The sequence below is a fragment of the Erpetoichthys calabaricus genome, chromosome 12 (genome assembly GCF_900747795.2).
Source record: "Erpetoichthys calabaricus chromosome 12, fErpCal1.3, whole genome shotgun sequence".
Classification (NCBI taxonomy): Eukaryota; Metazoa; Chordata; class Cladistia; order Polypteriformes; family Polypteridae; genus Erpetoichthys; species Erpetoichthys calabaricus.
In genome coordinates, this window is record NC_041405.2 from 70,174,961 (window position 1) to 70,194,226 (window position 19,266).

Here is a 19,266-nt window from a genome sequence, read left to right on the forward strand (position 1 = left end):
CCATCAGTGTCCAATCACACCATCCTTTGCTTTTTGTCAACAGAAGAAGACCCAGAAGGACTCCACAGTTGAAAGAAAATAATAAAAAAAGCCAGACTTGAATTTGCTAAAATGCATATTGACAAACCACAATTTTTCTGGGAGAATGTCTTTTGGACAGATGAGGCAAAACTGAATCGTTTTGGCATGCTACATCAGCTCTATGTCCACAGATGAAAAAATGATGCTTTCAAAGAAAAAAACACCATACCTACTGTGAAACATGGTGGATGCTCAGTTCTGTTTTGGGGCTGCTCTGTTGCTTCTGACATGGGGTGTCTTGAGCCTGTGTAAAGAACAATGAAATCTCAAGTTTATCAGGACATTCTGGAGCGAAACATACTAACCCAGAGTCAAAAAGCTTTGTGTCATTCACAGGTCATTGATCCTCCAACAGGATATTGACCCAAAACACAAGGCTAAAAGCACCCAAGAATGATTAAGAACAAAACATTGGACTATTCTGAAGTGGCTTTCCATGAACATGGATTTGATTCCTATTAGACATTTATGGAAAGAACTGAAACATTTCGTTTGGGGGTCGTCTCACGTCTCACAACGCCTATCCCTTAAAAATGTCTATGAATGCTATGCTTCTGTAAAATGTCTTCACAGTTAAAATTTAGCTCTTTTTTGAGAGGAGTCATGATGGTCAACACAAGGAAAGGGTTCATTTCGCTCTGGGTTTAAGCTCTTTAGAGTAAATGAGACCATTAACTGTGAAACAGGACTGCATGTGACAAGACCCCAAAGCCACACAGCCCTAAATCCTCTTCTCCTGCTGGTGCAATGAAACAGCCAGACAACTTTCTTTACGTTCCCATTAATGGAGGCATGACTGGCTTCAGAATAACATAAAACTTATCATCACTGGTGTTTCATAGGCACTTCTAATATCTAAAAATTAACAAATGAGACGTGTGTTTCAAGTCTCTCAACACCTATCACTTAAAAATGTCTAGGAACGCTCTGCTTCTGTCTTCACATGTAAAATTCAGCACTTAATTGAGATGAGACACATTAGTCAACACCAGGAAATAGTTCATTTACCTCTGGGTTTAAGCTCTTTAGAGTAAACATAACCATTAATTATTAAACAGGACAGCATATGATGAGACTCCAAAGTCACACAGCCATAAACTTCTCCTCCTGTTTCTACAATGAATAAGTAAGATAACTTTGTTTAGGTTTCCCTTAATGGAGGCATGACTGGCTTCAAAATAAAATCATACTTGTTGGTTTCATAGGCACTTCTAATATCCTTAAATAAACAACTGAGCCACACGTTTCAAATCTCACACCTATCTCTTAAGATGTCTTGTCTTTTGTAATCATCTTCCCAGTTAAAATTCAGTTACTTAATTGAGAGGAGACACGTTGGCCACCACTAGGAAAGGGTTCATTTAGCTCTGGGTTTAACCCCTTTTGAGTAAACGTGACTATTAACTGTTAAACAACATATCATGTGAGGAGAAACCAAAGCCATGTAACACTAAACCGTCTTCTACTGCTGGTGCAGTGAAATAACCACACAACTTTCTTTAGTTTCCCTTTAATGAAGACATGACTGACTTCAAAATAAAATCAACTTTGTCAGTCCAACATGGTTTTATGTACTTCTAATATCTGTAAAAAAAAACATTTGAGACATGTGTTTCCCATCTGGGATCACCTATCTTTTAGCATCACTCCACTGCTGTAATCTTCTGCACAGTTAGAAAGCAGGAATTAGTTGTGAGAAGACACATGGGTAAACTCTAAGAAATAGTACATTTAGCTCTGGGCTTCATCAGTTTTGTTGTACGCTAAACATTAACTGTTAAACAGGACAGAATGTGAAAACACCCTACAGACATGTAGACTGAAATGATCTTCTCCTGCTTGTACAATTGAATAGCCAGACAAATTTATTTAGTTTGGCATTAAAGAAGGCCTAAATCAGATCAAGCCTTTCAAACCCACTTCATTGTAAGCTCTTCAAATTTCCGAAATACAACTTCAGATATCAGTGTCTTAAATTGGTTTGAATCCTACCTGGCAGGGAGAAAATTCTTTGTTAGTTGAGGTAATTACAACTCAAAGACACATGATATCCTATATGGTGTTCCACAAGTCTCCATCCTGGGTCCGCTGCTCTTCTCAATCTACATTCTTCCATTAGGTCACATTATCTCAGGGCACAACTTGAGCTACCACAGCTATGCTGATGACACGCAGCTGTATTTATCAATAGCACCTGATGACCCCGATTCTCTTGATTCACTAACACAATGTCTTACTTGTATTTCTGAATGGATGAATAGTAATTTTCTAAAGCTAAATAAAGAGAAAACTGAAATTTTAGTGATTGGCAATAATGGATACAATGAGGTTATCAGAAATAAACTTGATGCATTAGGATTAAAAGTCAAGAGAGAGGTAAAAAGCTTAGGGGTAACTGTTGACTTTAATCTGAATTTTAAATCGCATATTCATCAGACCACTAGGACAGCATTTTTTCACGTAAGAAACATAGCAAAAGTTAGACCTCTTATATCATTGAAAGATGCTGAGAAATTAGTTCACACTTTTGTTTTCAGTCGACTAGATTACTGTAACGCACTCCTCTCAGGACTACCCAAAAAAGACATAAATCGTTTGCAACTGGTGCAGAATGCAGCTACTAGAATCCTAACAAGAAAAAATGAAATCCGAGCACATTTCTCCAGTTTTGATGTCACTACACTGGTTACCTGTGTCATTCAGGATTGACTTTAAAATTCTGCTTATGGTTTATAAAGCCTTAAATAATCTTGCCCCACCTTATATATTGGAATGTCTGACATCTTATATTCCAAATTGTAACCTTAGATCCTCAAATGAGTGTCTCCTTAGAATTCCAAAAGCAAAACTTAAAAGAAGTGGTGAGGCGGCCTTCTGCTGTTATGCACCTAACATCTGGAATAGCCTGCCAATAAGAATTTGCCAGGCTAATACAGTGGAGCACTTTAAAAAAACTGCTAAAAACACATTATTTTAATATGGCTTTCTCATAACTTCACTTTAATTTAATCCTGATACTCTGCATATTCAATTCATTATAATAACTATTCATGGTGGCTCTAAAATCCGTACTAACCCCTACTCTCGCTTCTGTTTCTTTTTCCGGTTTCTTTGTGGTGGCGGCCTGCACCACCACCATCTACTCAAAGCACCGTGATGTTCCAGCATTGATGGATTAAAAGCCAGAAGTCTGCATGACCATCATCATCAAGACCTTACTCTTATTCCATGTTAATTAATGTTGTCTTATTTTAATTTCTTACTTTGTCTTTTATTTTTATTTTCTTCATTATGTAAAGCACTGTGAGCTACATTTTTTGTATGAAAATGTGCTATATAAATAAATATTGTTGTTGTTGTTGATATGTGATTCTCGTCTTTGATGCATGCCTCTCCTTATGTTATCATCTGTACAGTTAAAAACATAACTTAATCTGGAGAAGACACATAGGTCAACACTAGGATACAATTTATTTTGCTCTGGGTTTAATTGCTTATATGTAAATGCAATCATTAACCGTGAAAAGGACAGAATTTGCTGCTTCCGCATACATAAGTTGTATGAATACATTGTCTCCTGACACAATTAAAGAGCCAGAGAAAAGTCTTTAGTTTGGCTTTAATGGAGGCATGAATGGCTTCAAAATAAAAACAAACTTGTCATCCCGACATAGTAGTCACTTCTAATATCTTTAAAACAAGAACATGAGACATGTGTTTCCCATCTGGGAACACCTATGGGTTAACATATCAAGCATCCCTCTGCTTCTGAAATGAACCTCACAGTTAAAAATTATAACTTTAAAGAAGACACTTGGAAACAGTGTATTTAGCTGTAGGTTTGATCAATGGGATTTAAAATTCTTCCCAAAAATTAAAATGTCCGAGTCCACTGTGGTGATATATACACTTTGCCCTTAAATGTCCTGAAGTCTCACATTCAAGAACACCCACTTTTTTTTGTTCTGTAGTGTCCGCAAACTCTGTCTTTACATTTATGAAAAGTACTAAGGTGGCAGTCATTTTGTACTTGCTACACACAAGAAATCAAAAGTTTTAAACTGATCATTCTTTGCTGTGTGGTCGCTGAAGTCGACAACAACAGAAGGCGGACACCAATAAAAGTAAAAAGCAATTTCTTTTATTCTTGGTGAGAGGAGGCTGCAGACCCTGTCACGTTCCAGTGTGCTACAGGCCGTCAGCCTGCCAGCAGGAAAGAGAAACTTCCTTTAAATACTCAAGTTCGTTGACAAGAATAAAAAAAAACATAGCAGTTCGTCTTGAGGTTATTACATGGATTGCTGTAGCCCCTATCCACATCCTGAATTTGTACATTCAAAGAAAACACAGTGTTTTTTACAGATAAAAAGTGGTCAGTATTTTCACAATTTTAAGAAATACACTTCTGCTAACTCACATGTACATAAGACCAGTTATAGCAAGTTTTGTCCTAACGGTTATAGGGTGTATGCAACTCAGCGGTTTTAGGCAATGCTCACTTCCTTATATTTTTATTTCACGCACATTGCTCATAAAATATCAAGGGTTACATAAAAGTTAGTTCAGTACATTACATTAGTTATAAAGAAATTATATTCTTATAGCTTTAGTATCTGCATTAGATTACATTTGTTCAGTTAGCTTTAGCACATTCTTATTTAATACATAAGTATCACGCTTCTTATAGTTCTATTAGCATCATACTTTTATTATTTGGAAAGACTGACGCACCTTAATTCTAAATATTCTTTCTCAGCTGGTACAGGAGTTCCTCGGGTTACAAAGCCTCGACATACAACGTTTCGAGTTTACAACGTTCACTCCCATAAAAACTTAAAAAATTTGAGACATGAATGTTTCGGCTTACGCTGTTAGTGTCATACTTGCAGACTACGTGGGCGAACTAGTTTGGTTGTGTGTGGCAGAAGTACATGGAGTTTGAGTGAGGGAGTTGGTGAACTAGTTTGGTTGTGCACGGCACAAGTGTTCCATTTGTGTTGCTTTGTTTGATGACATTTTGGCCCTTATCATGGCTTCTAAATGAAAGTCATAGTCTTTAGACGGTAGTGCTTCAAATAAGAGGAAAGCCATCACAATGGAAGTGAAATTAGACATTGTAAAGAGATCAGAAGGAATAAAGGTAAGGAATTTTTTTTACACTCATTTTTTGTCATTTTTTCTGTTACTACAGTATAGTGTAGAGTACAGTATATTTCTGTCCTTTTCCCTTTTCTGTGGCTTAGTTGTGTTTTTATGTTCTAGATCATGATTTTGCAAATGTGTTAGGATAAGTAAGTGACTTAGGCTAGGGTGTGTTTCGACTTACACCAAAATTCGGGTTACATCACTATTGTAGGAACGGAACTGTGTCATAACCCGAGGACCCCCTGTATTGTCTATGAGTGTGTCTAAAGTCTATGATTGGAGGAGCCTTTTTAAAAAAAAAAAAAAAAACTTTTAAAATCTATTAAATTAGAAATCATTAGATATCCTGATCAGACAGGGTTCAGTGACTTGAACAAATTTTACTGACTTCCTATTCAACTACTACTGTCATTTGCTTGCTGTATTTACTTCTCTATTTCCAACTTTTTTCGAATTTTCTCTGTAGGCCATCTACAATCAACAGCAACTGATTCTTGATGCCTTTCATTTGTTTTTACACTAAGATTTGGCTTTTCTGCATGAATGGTGTGTTGATGCCTAAACAGGTTAACAATTGGATGTTCTTTTATGATGTCTCTATGCAAAGAGGCTACAAGAACACAGAAATACAGTAGTTCTGATGGACAGTTTTTTGAATGTAGAACCCCTAGCTCAAGACATGTGGCAAATGAACTGATGATCTACAACTAAGCATGTTGCTAAAGAACTGTAATCCCTAGAGAAGTAATTTCAACATTCTTCTTGCCAGACAAAATCATCTAAGCAATCAGAAAGCTCGCCTCTTTTGGTCTGGGGTTGATTTGTCTATCTCTACTCTGTGTTGTACCACTCACATCTAGGGCTGAGTCAGGTTTATACTGCCTCCTGTTCCACACCATGATGATAGAGCCTGGTTAATATTGACAATGGAGGCAGGGGCCCAAGCCAAGTTCATCTAATTTTCCTCAATCTAGCATCACTTGTCGCAACTGCATCAGACCTCTCTGCTCCACTGTCGTGCCTGCAGGCAGTGGTGATGGGGTTGTTTTGAGAGACTCTGTTCCATAAACATAAAACCTTTGTGTTGTGTTTCCCTGGCACACAAGTTAAAGATGTAGAAAGTAGAAACCCAGCAGTCCTTGAGAAGCACATGGGCAGGACTTTTGGGAATATTTTAGTCCATGCTGGCATCAACGACATTTGATATCGACAGTCAGAATGCCTGAGTATGAACTTCACATCCTTCATTCAGGCCATGAAGTAGAGGACCCTAGCTGCAAGAATCGTTATGACAGGTCTGCGTCCAATGCCCTGTAGATCATATGAAACCTACAGTTGACTGATGGCCCTAAATACATAGATGAAAACCTGCGAGAGGCAAAAAATCAGCTTCTTTGACAACTGGCACCTCTTCTGGGAGAGACTGCTTTTTTACAGACGTGACAGCCTGCATCCAAACAGATTCGGTGCCTATGTACTCTTTGACAATATCTCAAAGGTAATCTATCTTTCTTGATTATGTATCTTTAGTCCTAATGTTTACTATAATTCCATGTTTGGACGTGGTAATTCTGTAGTGGGTTCATCTATAGATAACAATAGAACATTGTCTAACTAAACAAAAACCCGGACAAAGTGGTATAAATGCAACTAACTTAATTACTATTTCACCTATAGATGTGTACTGTAATATCACTACAATAACAGGCCATTATTTAATAAAAATCCACACAAAGCAGCATAAACGTGAATAACTTAATTACCACTTCAAGCTGCTGTAACACTTCAATTCAGCTGTAATCTTCCGTGTCCTTAAATGTGGCTTTACTAAATATTACAGCATAACCCTCAAGACTTTTTACGTTAATGATCTTATTAATGATAGTAAAATCGACTTTCTTGCATTAAGTGAAACATGGCCCAGCTCTTTAAGCTTTCAGGTTACCAAGGCAAAAAAGCAGCGGTTTAGCAAATATTTACTCAAGCAGACTAAACTGTATAGGTGCTGGTTTTGGTACTTTCATGTCTTTAGAGTATCTTGCAAAGCTTATTCAAGGAGTGTTACAGTGTCTCGTAGTGATTGCTTATAAACCTCCTAAATATAACACGTATTTTACTAAGGAATTATCAGATAGTATCTATAATAATAAGTAAGTGTGATAGGTTCATAAATGTAGTGGATTTCAATTTTCATGTGGATGACCAGTGTGACCCGAAAGAGAGAGAATTCACAAACGTCCTGCACCCTTTTGATCTTAGTCAGTACGTCAGCCAGCCCACACATAAGGGAGGACACAAGCTGGATTTAGTGATTGCTTTATTTATAGACAGCATCTGATAACTCTGATGTTCCAATGTCTTAGCAATATTCCTGAATGGATGAATAGTAACTTTCTCAAACTAAATAAGGAAAAAAACAGAAATCTTAGTGATATGGAAATAGCAAGGGTATTAGAAATAAATTTAATTGCTTAGGCTTAAAAGTCAAGGCAGAGGTCAAGAATTTGGAAGTAATCATTGACTCTGACCTAATCTTTAAATCACATATTAACAAGATTACATTGCTAAATTTAGATATGCTATAACATTACAAGACACCAAGAAATTGATTCACAGTTTTATTTTGAATCGACTGGATTACTATAATAAACTCCTAAAAGGGCTATCTAAGAAAGACATCAATTGGCTACAATTAGTGCAGAATGCAGCAACAAGAATCTTAACTAGAAATAGAAAATCTGAGCACATCACATCATCTAGTGTTATTACATTGGTCACCTGTGTCATTTAGAACTGACTTTACAATACTGCTAATGGTGTATAAAGCCTTAAATAATCTGGACCCTCCTATGTTTTGGAGTGCCTGTCCGCCTATACTCCAAGTTGTAACCTTTCATCTTCTAATTTTGGTCAGTTTAGAATTCCACGAGCCAAACTTAAAAGAAGTGGTGAGGTGGACTTTTGCTGTAATGCGTCTAAAATCTGGAATACTTTACCAATAGATATTCACCATGCTAATACTGTAGACCATTTTAAGAAACTGCTAAAATCCCATTTTTGTAATAGCTACATTTTAGTTATAGTCTTAGTATACCATATACAGTAGGCAAAGAATTACCAAACTGTACAGGGATTTGCAATCTTTACTAATCTCAACTTTTCTCTGCTGACTTTTCTGGTTCTTCTGTGGTGACATTTTGTACCACCATCACCTGAACAAAGTTCTGTGTAGCCACCTGTGACACTACAATGAAGGTGGGTGATCCAGCTGTCCACGAGATCCAATGTACCGAGTCTTCTCAGACGAATCCTGGAGACAATGAGGAGCGACTTAAGAACATTTATCTTAGATAGAATGTCCAATGTGGTTTGGCAGATGTTTTGGCTTTGGAACCACTGCTGATTTTTTTTTTCTTTTCTCCATCTTAACTGGAGTTTTTGTTTGTTTATTTTTCTGTCCTTCCAGCCATATGGCCTTATCACTGGACTCATCTTTACAGACTTACATCATGATATTGTATATAGGGATGGTGCTCTTGTATTAGTTATATATCTATTTTATAAGATTATATGTATAGATTTATTTCTTTTTTTATTTGTTACTTATTCTTTAATATTATTCCTTAATCTTATTTGTCTTTCTTTTCTTGTAACTTTCTCTTTGACATCATGTAAAGTACTTTGAGCTCCATTCCTTGTATAAAAATGTGCTATAGAAATGTGTGGCTGTTGACTGCTGCACATACCTTGTATTCAAACTATGACATCTTTATTCTAATTCATGTGCTATTTCAGGAGTTGAATAGACCATTCAGGAGCTCATACCTACATTCTTTTCCTGCCTAACAAGATTACATTTAACAGAAAAGTACAAAGAACAGTCAGAAAAATGTAATCTCGCCTTGGTGTTGTTGGGAATCATATGGATGCCACTGACCTGTTAATGGCCTTGAGCAGCTGACTTGGCCATCGTATGTTTGTGTCACTCATGACAAAGCTGAAAAAACTTCATAAAATCATAAAAGATTGCTCCCCTGTGTACTTTTCTATTCTCTTCTCTTCTACCACAGCTCACAATTTGCCAATTCATCCCAAATTTGTCACCAAATGGAACTTCTTGCCATTGTGAACCTGTTGGGAGGACGCAAGAAGTACAAAGTGAAATGAAAGGCTTTCATTCACCAGACATGTGCACCATTTTAAAAATCAGAGCGCGGTAGATTGCTATTGTTGTCCAGGTGGAAAATTTAAGTTTACAAACTTGTCTGTATGTAGTGTATTCTTTTCCCTTCATGCTTATTAACTGATGTCTTTTTTACATTCTTACTGTTTTTCAATTTTCTACAAAATACAGTGAAAATATGTTACTTCTGCTAAGCTTGATTTGTTGAAAACAGCAATGTGTACACATACACACATACATTTCCAAAGCACTTAGCCCCGTTTCTCAGGGTCACAGTAATTTAGTAATCTCTGAGATCATAGGGTGCTGGGGAAGGGGACCCTCTGGATAAGATACCAACTCATGACAGGACACACACAAAAACAATACAATACAATACAATTTATTTAGGTATAGCCCAAGAAATAGCACAAAAAGTACGGCAATGGGCTTTAACAGGCCCTGCCCCTCGACAGTCCCCCAGTCTTGACCCAAGAAGACAAGGAAAAAGTCCCAAAAAAACCCTTGTAGGGAAAAAATGGAAGAAACCTTGGAAAAGGCAGTTCAAAGAGAGATCCCTTTTCAGGTAGGTTGGATGTGCTGTGGGTGTCAAAAAGAAGGGGGTCAATACAATTCAATCCACAGAACAGAAACAATCCTCAATACAATATAAAAATAAAAATTTTACAAATACAGAGCAGAATTTAGCAGTAGATCATATCATATAATACGATTTGGATTTGTTTAGAGTCCTGGAGACCTCAGCCATCAAGCTACCTCCCCCATTTGGCCATTCCACAGCTGAAATAGCACTGGGCAAGCCAATCCAATGAAAGAACCCCTCTACCCGATGATTCCTGAGATCCCCCATCAGGGATGACTTTACCTTAGGCAGGCGAAACAGCTTGGCAGGTGGACCGTGGCACCAAGTGCCACATTTGAGTACCAAAAAGAGAAACAGAATAGGTGAGGTATAGTAACAAATTATAACTATCATGTTACTTATGTTTTAGTGCTAATGACTAACAACAGAGATGCAATCTGTACAGTAAATCAGCAGCTCTAGTCAGGATATGCTAAACTAAAGTAGTGAGTCTTCAGCCGGGATTTGAAAGCTGAGACTGAAGGGGCATCTCTTATAGTAGCAGGCAGACCATTCCACAGTTTAACTAAAAGCTCAAAATCCCACTCTTATTTTATTAATTCTTGGAATCATAAGCAGACCGGCATCTTGAGATCTTAATGTGCACTCTGGTTTGTAAGTCATGATAAGTTCAGACAAATAAGCCGGACATTGGCGATTTAAGGCTTTATTTGTTAAAAGGTGGATTTTGAAATGTGCCCTAAACTTAACCGGGAGCCAGTTTAAGGATTTAAGAACTGGAGTTATGTGTTCGTATTTTCTTGTTCTTGCAAGAACAGTTTGAACATCCAGTGAACACCGCATTACAGTAGTCAATCCTACTAGAAATAAATGCATTAATTAATTTCTCAGAATCTTGTTTATTTAGAAAGCGCCTTAATTTCCCAACATTTTTAAGATGAAAGAAACATGATTTGGACAACTTTGTAATGCATGCTTTAAATGACATGCTAGTGTCAAAGATAACTCCTAGATTGCGGGCTGATTCAGTAACATGAATGGTGATTCTAACTGAGTTAAATGATGACAAAATATTGTTGTGATCAGCGTCATTCCCTCCAATAATTAACATCTCTGTTTTACCGGTGTTTAAGGTAGTTCTCATCCATCCACTCCTTTAATTCACTAACACCACTAATTAAAGACCACATTGGAGAAACTTCATTTGATCTAAAAGAAAGGTATAACTGTATAAATGGAGAAACACTTGGTCACACACACAACCAGTTTCGCCTCTACATCCATGTCTTTGGAATATGAAAGGAAACTCATGCAAGAACAAGGAGAACATGGAAACTCCATCCAGACTGCATTTTAGCCATCACCTCTGGCACTGAGACATGTGAGTGCTAAACAATACATTACTTACCGACGGCACTGCTGACCCAGTAGGGACCTGCTGAACCAAAAACACGAGTACTGAGAATTATTCTGCTTCCATTACTTTCACACATAGAAAGCCCTATAAAAAGTGTTGCCTATATATCTTAAAAGACATCTACGCAAGTTGCTGAATCAGCATTATGGAACACTAAATTGGCATTTTAGAGAATGTTTCAAAACTGTAATAACTTTAAAAGTAAAAAGGGGAAAAGGTGTCACACAATCTGAATAACAGGAGCATCACTGGAGCCCAGTACATGGCAAAGAGGACCAGAGCAACCTGCAGATCCAAACCAGTGGAGTCACAGAGCAGGCCACAGAATGTCAGCTTTTTCAATGTTTTCCTTGTGAATACAATCAAAAGCTTGTTATGCAGGTCTACTGAGTCACCTCTGAAGAAAGAAGACCTTTCTGTGTTCTGTGACATAACATTGTTGTTAATGTTGAGGAAAAAGTTATATTTTTTTTTATGCAGACATCGTATTCATACGTTCCTAGTTTTGTTCATGTTCCACCGATTTAAATTATTGTAAAAGTATATTGTTTTTACACACTTGCCAGCACGTTGTCAGGTCGAGGTTTGAAATGTGCTGGTAGACTTCGCTGAAGATGTTTGACTCCAAACCTGACGGGATTTCAGTTCAGCCCGATTTCTTAATTTGACCTTTCGGACGAGCAGCCCTAGGCCTAGGACGCAGGACAACGGACGCATCGAAGTGCATGCGCACTGCGACTCAGTGCCCCAGAGTCAAACCCAGCGGCTTCCCGGACTCAGTAGGTAGCGCCCAAACAACACAACACAACCTGTAAACTAAACTTCAGGTCACAATACAACCACCGCCCGAACGCGCACACCACCGCATATAAAACCTTTGTTTAGTAATGTTTACGAAGGTTGTATATATGCACGGATGCCAGACGCAACCCGTGCCAAAAGCACATGCGCACTCGCACAGTGCCCAACAGTCAAACCCAGCGGCTTCCCAAAGTCAGTAAGTGGCGCCCAAACAACACAACACAACCTGTAAACTAAACTTGACGTAAAGCGTGTACGCCAACTAGTTGCCATGGTGACATATTTAAACTCTGACATAGAATAACTAGACGCCTCATGACTAGCAGAATCGTACGTCAACATCGCCGCCATATTGTGAGTGGCACTGCTGTGGAGTGAAGTAATGAATAATGTGCTGCTTGGGATTGTACAAACCGCTGTATGCTCCAAACCAGATCCCGGGGGATTACATTTCATTGGTAAGGCTAAACAATTGTTTTGGTTATATTTGGCTGTTAGAAAATCCCTTTTTATAATCTTTACTTTAGCTAAGCCAGGCTAAGCTAGCAAAGCTATGCATTTATGTGCTCAAGTGAGCCTCCAAACAATGTTTTGGCTAAACGTACTTAGTCACTATGTAGATTGTTGTTAGCTGTTAACATTTCTCAAACTTGATGATGTTTTTTCTCAAGGAGGACATTGAGGAAACACAATTTGAAATTGACAACTATCATTTTATGCTCATGTCTTTAGTTGTATCTGTCTTCCACAAACTAAGCCTGCACCATATTGCCAGACTGAATACTCTCAAATTACAAGATCTGAGTGTGCGAGAGGAGTGTAAGTCTAGAGGAGATCAGTGAGGTTGTGGAGAACTTTAAATGTTAAGAGCGGTATTTAGTATTGTACAGTGGAACCTCGGTTTGTGAGCATAATTCGTTCCGGAAACGTACTCGTAGTCCAAAGCACTCGTATATCAAAGTGAATTTCCCCATAAGAAATAATGGAAACTCAGATGATTTGTTCCACAACCCAAAGCTATTCATATAAAAATGATTAATACAAAATATAAAGTAAAAATATATAAAACAAATGAACCTGCACTTTACCTTTGAAAAGAATCATGGCTGGTGTGAGTGAGTTTCTAAACTCTTGTGGGATTCCACCCAACGGGATGACATGTGGAAGAGCATCCCAAAGCAATCGCAGTCTCCCAGCACTGTAGCAGTTCGCCGTAAAAGCGAATCCGAAAAGATCGCGGACATGCTATAAGCGCCTGCCGTCGATGGGTGATACAAGGAACAAGGAACATTATAAATGTGCAGTGCCCTGCCTGACTGCTGTGTCTGTGTATCAATAACCGCGCTGTTGCTGTTTCAAGCTGAATAAAGCTGGTGTTGCTAAAGTACTGAGACTCAGCTTCGTGTTTTAGGGTGCAAGACAGGGACTCGCACGTCACAGCACACACGCGCGCGCGAGCACACACATACACACACACACGAGCGCGTGCATGCACACACACACACACACACGAGTGCATACATGCACACACACACACACACCCACGAGCGAACGCGCGCGTGCACACACACGCGAGCACACACGCGCTCGCACACACAGTCACAATGCTAATGCTGTAGTAAACAGTATACGCTCGTACGGATGTTGACTATATGAGTGAGGCACACCGACTCAGGCGGAGAATAGGAGACGATTGCCCACAATCCCGCAGCAAGAGAGAGAGAGACAAAGAGTATACATACTACTCGTACTGCAAGACCTCGCTCGTTTATCAAGTCAAAATTTATTAAAAATTTTTGCTCGTCTTGCAAAACACTCATAAACCAAGTTACTCGCAAACCGAGGTTCCACTGTATTCTGTAGTTAACTGGGAGCCAGTGAAGTTGAGAGAGAATAGGTGTAATATGTTCAGTGGATTTACAACAGCAGGATATTATCCTGGCAGCAGAATTTTGAAGAAGTTCTAAGCAATTGATACGTTTTTGTGGGATGCCAGATAGAATACCATTACATTAATCTATACGTGACGTGACTCGGGCATTAAACATACTTTAGTACTGTGTTGCGTAAGAACAGGACAAAGTCTGGAAATGTTTCGAAGATAGAAGAAGGCAGTCCCCGAAATGTTACTTATATGGGAGGAATGGTTAATAATAATAATAATTATAATTGTTATCATTTAATAATTGCCATTATTAGTGTATAAATGGATATAAATAATTGCATTTAAACGATTCGCCAAAATCTGTTGTATGTAAACGATACTGTTTTAAACATTATTGTTTTTTCATCAGAAAACCCGGTTTCCACGTCTACCTGTATTAGTTTAAATGGCACTTTTGCCACTCGCAATAAGGCTGACGTATCGTGTCTACTGGGAAACACGGTGAATGCGGCGTCTATCTATATATGTGTATGTATTTAAACTTGAGGTAGTGGTGACTACTGACAGTGCCAGCAGTCAGCTACTCCACAGTTCCTGCGGTCAGGGGTTCAATTATGATTCCTAACAGCAAATGACTTCTAGCTAACAACACACCCATAGAAAAACAAAAACGAGACTGCATGGATAAAAACAATGAACGAAGGCGCCTACAACGCGCTTCTGAAACACCAGAACCAAACGAGTCATGACTCCAAAAAGAAACAGCTTTACTACAAATATATTTATTTCATTAAATGAAAACTTTCCCAGGACGCTCCCAATCTCCATGATCTTACATCCCTACAAAGATTGGAGGGAACAGAAAGTAATTGCCATTCTTGGATTTGCGATTCTTTAGAGAATCGGGGGTTTACTGGTTGAGGGCTAATTAACGGTGTAAAAGAGCCCCTGAATGTGGCTGTGTCTTTTCTGTATTTTAAGATTGAAGCTGTGCTTCTCCTGCTCTTAATCGTTTATTTTAGCCATACAAATAATGACGAGTTGAGCTTTTAAAGTGGAATTCAACATCAGCAAATACAAAGGAGGGAGGCTAGTGAAGGTGAACTTTGGGGTCAAAAGTCCGACAAACAGTAGCCTCTGCTTTTCATTTGGGAGCGGACTTCATAGTACTGTGGAGCACAGGGAACAGACTGGCTTGAAATCACTGCTTTATGGATTCACAATTGTTGGATATGCTGACAGGATGGATTTATGGGCAGTTGTCCTTGGTGTTGGAAAGCCAGGAATTCGCAGCTGGCCTATCTATGGTGAAGGGGAACTTGGGAGGACAGCACAAGATACCATGGAGAGGGTCCGAGCTCTCACTAAACAAGGCACGTCAGGTTTTAATTGGGGGTGTGTGTTGGGGGGTGGAGTGTGTGTCATTTTTAGGAGGGGTTAAATAAAACGTGTGGTGACATTATGCTTCTCATGGGCTTACTGGGGCAGTATCATGGGGTCCTGATCAGCAGGGTGTCCCCAAAAGCAGTTTTGGTAGCAAACCAGTTGGATTCACCATTCAGCCAGTTTAGGCCCAGTTTATTTTTACCCCAGTGCTCCCGATGGTTTGTGATGCTAGCATGGCACGTGTCGAGTATTTTTGGCTGTTGTTCTGGAATAGGTTGTTAAGGCATTAGCAGACAACCTCTCCAAAACCACAAACAAATATGACATTATGCCAAAGTGGTAAATTTCAACTTTTTTATGTGCACATACAGTATAATGGAAAGAGTAATTTGTAGATTCCTTTAAGTCTAAACGTATTTGAAAAATTAACAAAGAATATTAATTGTAACAATAACAGTGATGGGCCCCAGTAGTCTGGTAATAGTTATAGAAGCCTGAGAGATGAAGGGTTCATAGTGAAGTGCTGTGCTATTTTTTTAAATTGTTTATTTATTTATTTTTTGCAGTTATTGCTAGGTTGTAGCCATTTGTTTTGTGGTTATTTTATCTGGGTTTGTTTGAGGCAGCGTGGCACAGCAGTTAGTGGATTGCCCATTTCAGAGCGTTCATAAATGCTAAAGGCATTTCATCCACTGCAGATCTTTTACAGAGTGTTATTGTTGTAGGTGGGACTTTGTTAGATTTAGGGGGCCAAGTTTGATGTCGGGTCCATCCATCCATCCATCCATCCATCCATCCATCCATCCATCCATCCATCCATCCATCCATTCTTTTCTGCTTATCCGAGATCGGGACGCAGGGGCAGCAGCTTGAGCACAGATGCCCAGACTTCCTTTTCTATGGCCACTTCTACTAGCTCTTCCTAGGGAATTCAGAGGCGTTCCCAGGCCAGCCAAGAGACATAGTCCCTCCAGCGTGTCCTGGGTCTTCCCCGGGGCCTCCTCCCAGTTAAACTTGTCCAGAACACCGCTCCAGGGAGGCATCCTGATCACATGCCCGAGCCACCTCATCTGACTCCTCTCGATGCAGAAGAGCAGCAGCTGTACTCTGAGCTCCTCCTGGATGACCGAGCTTCTCACCCTATCTTTAAGGGAAAGCCCAGACACCCTGCGGAGGAAACTCATTTCAGCCGCTTGTATTCGCGATCTCGTTCTTTCGGTCATTACCCATAGCTCATGACCACAGGTGAGGGTAGGAACGTAGATCAACCGATAAATTGAGAGCTTTGCCTTTTGGCTCAGCTTCTTTTTTACCACAATAGACCGATGCATAGCCGGTTGCCTGTCAATCTCCCGCTCTATTCTTCCCTCACTCGTGAAAAAGACCCCGAGATACTTGACCTCCTCCACTTGGGGCAGGATCTCGCTCCCAATCCTGAGAGGGCACTCCACCCTTTTCTGGCTGAGAACCATGGTCTCAGATTTGGAGGTGCTGATTCCCATCCCAGCCGCTTCACACTCGGCTGCGAACCGATCCAGAGAGAGCTGAAGATCACGGCCTGACAAAGCAAACAGGACAACATCATCTGCAAAAAGCAGTGACCCAATCCTGAGCTCACCAAACCAGACACCCTCAACACCCTGTCTCCGCCTAGAAATTCTGTCCATAAAAGTTAGAAATAGAATCGGTGACAAAGGGCAGCCCTGGCGGAATCCAACTCTCACCGGAAACGGGTTTGACTTACTGCCAGCAATGCGGACCAAGCTCTGACACCGGTTGTACAGGGACTGAACAGCCCTTATCAGGGGGTCCGGTACCCCATACTCCCGGAGCACCCTCCACAGGATTCCTCGAGGAACACGGTCAAACGCCTTTTCCAAGTGCACAAAACACTGGTTGGGCAAACTCCCATGCACCCTCTAGGACTCTGCCAAGGGTGTAGAGCTGGTCCACTGTTTCACGACTAGGACAAAAACCACACTGTTCCTCCTGAATCCGAGGTTCGTGATGTTGGGTCATAAATTGAAAATACCATTTTGATAGTTTATATCTGTAGGGAAACATGGATGGCATTTTTATTTTCTTTATGCAGCTGACATGCTGATATTTTTTTTTCTACTTTATCAACTGCTGCTAGTGTGCTGTTGTATTTTTTTAATATTGCGTTAATAAGCTGATACTGTATTTTTAGTTTATGTTATTATCGTTCATGCTGAAGTTATTGTGTTAGAGGAATTGGTAATGTTTGCTTTTTCTTATTTTGCAGACATGCATATTTTAATGTCACTTTACTGTTCTCACTATTATTTGATTAGATATACGTGTGGTGTGTGTGTGTGTGTGTTTTTTCCCCCACTTCATTAACATTGCCCATTGTTAAGTCCCCCCATAGCACTCCTTTTGATATGGGTTTAGAATGGGCAGTAATTTTATCTTTTTGGTGTTCCTTCTGTTTTTCATTTATTAACAATGGATTTGCTCTGGGTAGGTTTGCTAATTCAATACTCGCCTCTTTACATTAGAGAGAGAGAGAGAGAGAGAGAAAAAAGAGCTTTCAGGACATCTCCCAAACATGGACATTACTTAAAGTCTATGTTTGTGGTGTTGTCGGTCACAAATGCCAGTGAAGAGTGATTGTTCTCCAAGCTCAAGCTGGTGAAGAATGGGTTCAGACCTCCATGACAGACTGAATCGATGTCCACTGAGAGTGACCTGCTTTGGAAACTGTGATCTGGTCGAGGACTTTGTCATTTTCTAACCCACTAAATCCAGACCAGGGTCTTGGGGGATAATGCTGAAGTTTATCCCAACTGATACTTTGCTGCACAGAAACCCAGAAAAGTCCAGTTGTGTAAAGCAAGCCTTGTGTTCCTATTCAGTGTCTGACATTTCAGCGTTTGTAGGCAATTGCAGTTGGGTGTGTAGAGGACTCTTCAAACCTTGGTTTGTGATGGTCACTTGTCATCTGTGCAGCAATAGCTAATGAAGATCTCCTCTTTGATGGAGCACACATTGGCTCATTTTGGAGATTAAGCACTTTTTTTCCTGTTTTTCAGATTTTTGCCATTAAATTTAAAGCTAAGCCTCTGTAGTTGTCATTGACTTGGTGCGATTCTGAGACCTTGATGTGTGGAGCACTCGGTGTTTTAAATAGGTGGGACCCCCAAAATGCATGTAGCCCAGGGGCCCACAAACCTCCTTAATGTGGCTTTAAGGACTTCTAGGGTGTCTGGAGGGGAAGGCTTTCGTGGGTGCATTAAATTCAAGGCTGATGTTTCTTTTATTCATTTATGGAAGTGGTGATTTTGGTTGTCATTGTTAATTTTTATTAATGAGAAATATTTGAGTTATTTTGTGTTCAGTGAGTAGTTAATGATTTGTCTTTTTTGTATTTAAGAGGACCCTGTGTTGCTATGAGGCACCCAGCTCTTATTAATTACAGTATTTTAAAGGTTTATTGTATTGGATTCCTTTGGGTTTGTGAGCATCCATAAGAAGAAATTTCCTGTAGTTTCTCATCTTTATGACATGATCTTGTATGGCCAGCATAAACCCTTCTGTCTCTCCAAACATCTCCCTGCAGATTAGCCAGCTGTTTGATGTCATTATATCCACATCAGGCTGGATAGTTCATGCCGATGTCTGCCAAGTGATGTAGTTCTGTCTGTCCTATCATGCTCACTGTGGTGTGGCAGTTCGGTGGGTTGGAGTTTGTGTCTGCAGGAACTTGTGCTTTGTATAATCTTGATGTCTGATGTTTTATGGGGATGAAGTCTCTTAAATTA

At 39.5% G+C, this 19,266-nt stretch overlaps 1 long non-coding RNA gene across 1 annotated transcript in view; it reads right to left on the reverse strand.

Moving 5' to 3' along the window:
* Positions 1 to 3,049: 3,049 nt before the first annotated feature.
* Positions 3,050 to 19,266, reverse strand: part of LOC127529968 (uncharacterized) — a 115,232-nt gene continuing 99,015 nt past the window's right edge. The window contains exon 2 of the long non-coding RNA XR_007936549.1: positions 3,050 to 3,220. This is a non-coding gene — a long non-coding RNA (uncharacterized LOC127529968). The remainder of the gene's footprint in view (positions 3,221 to 19,266) is intronic.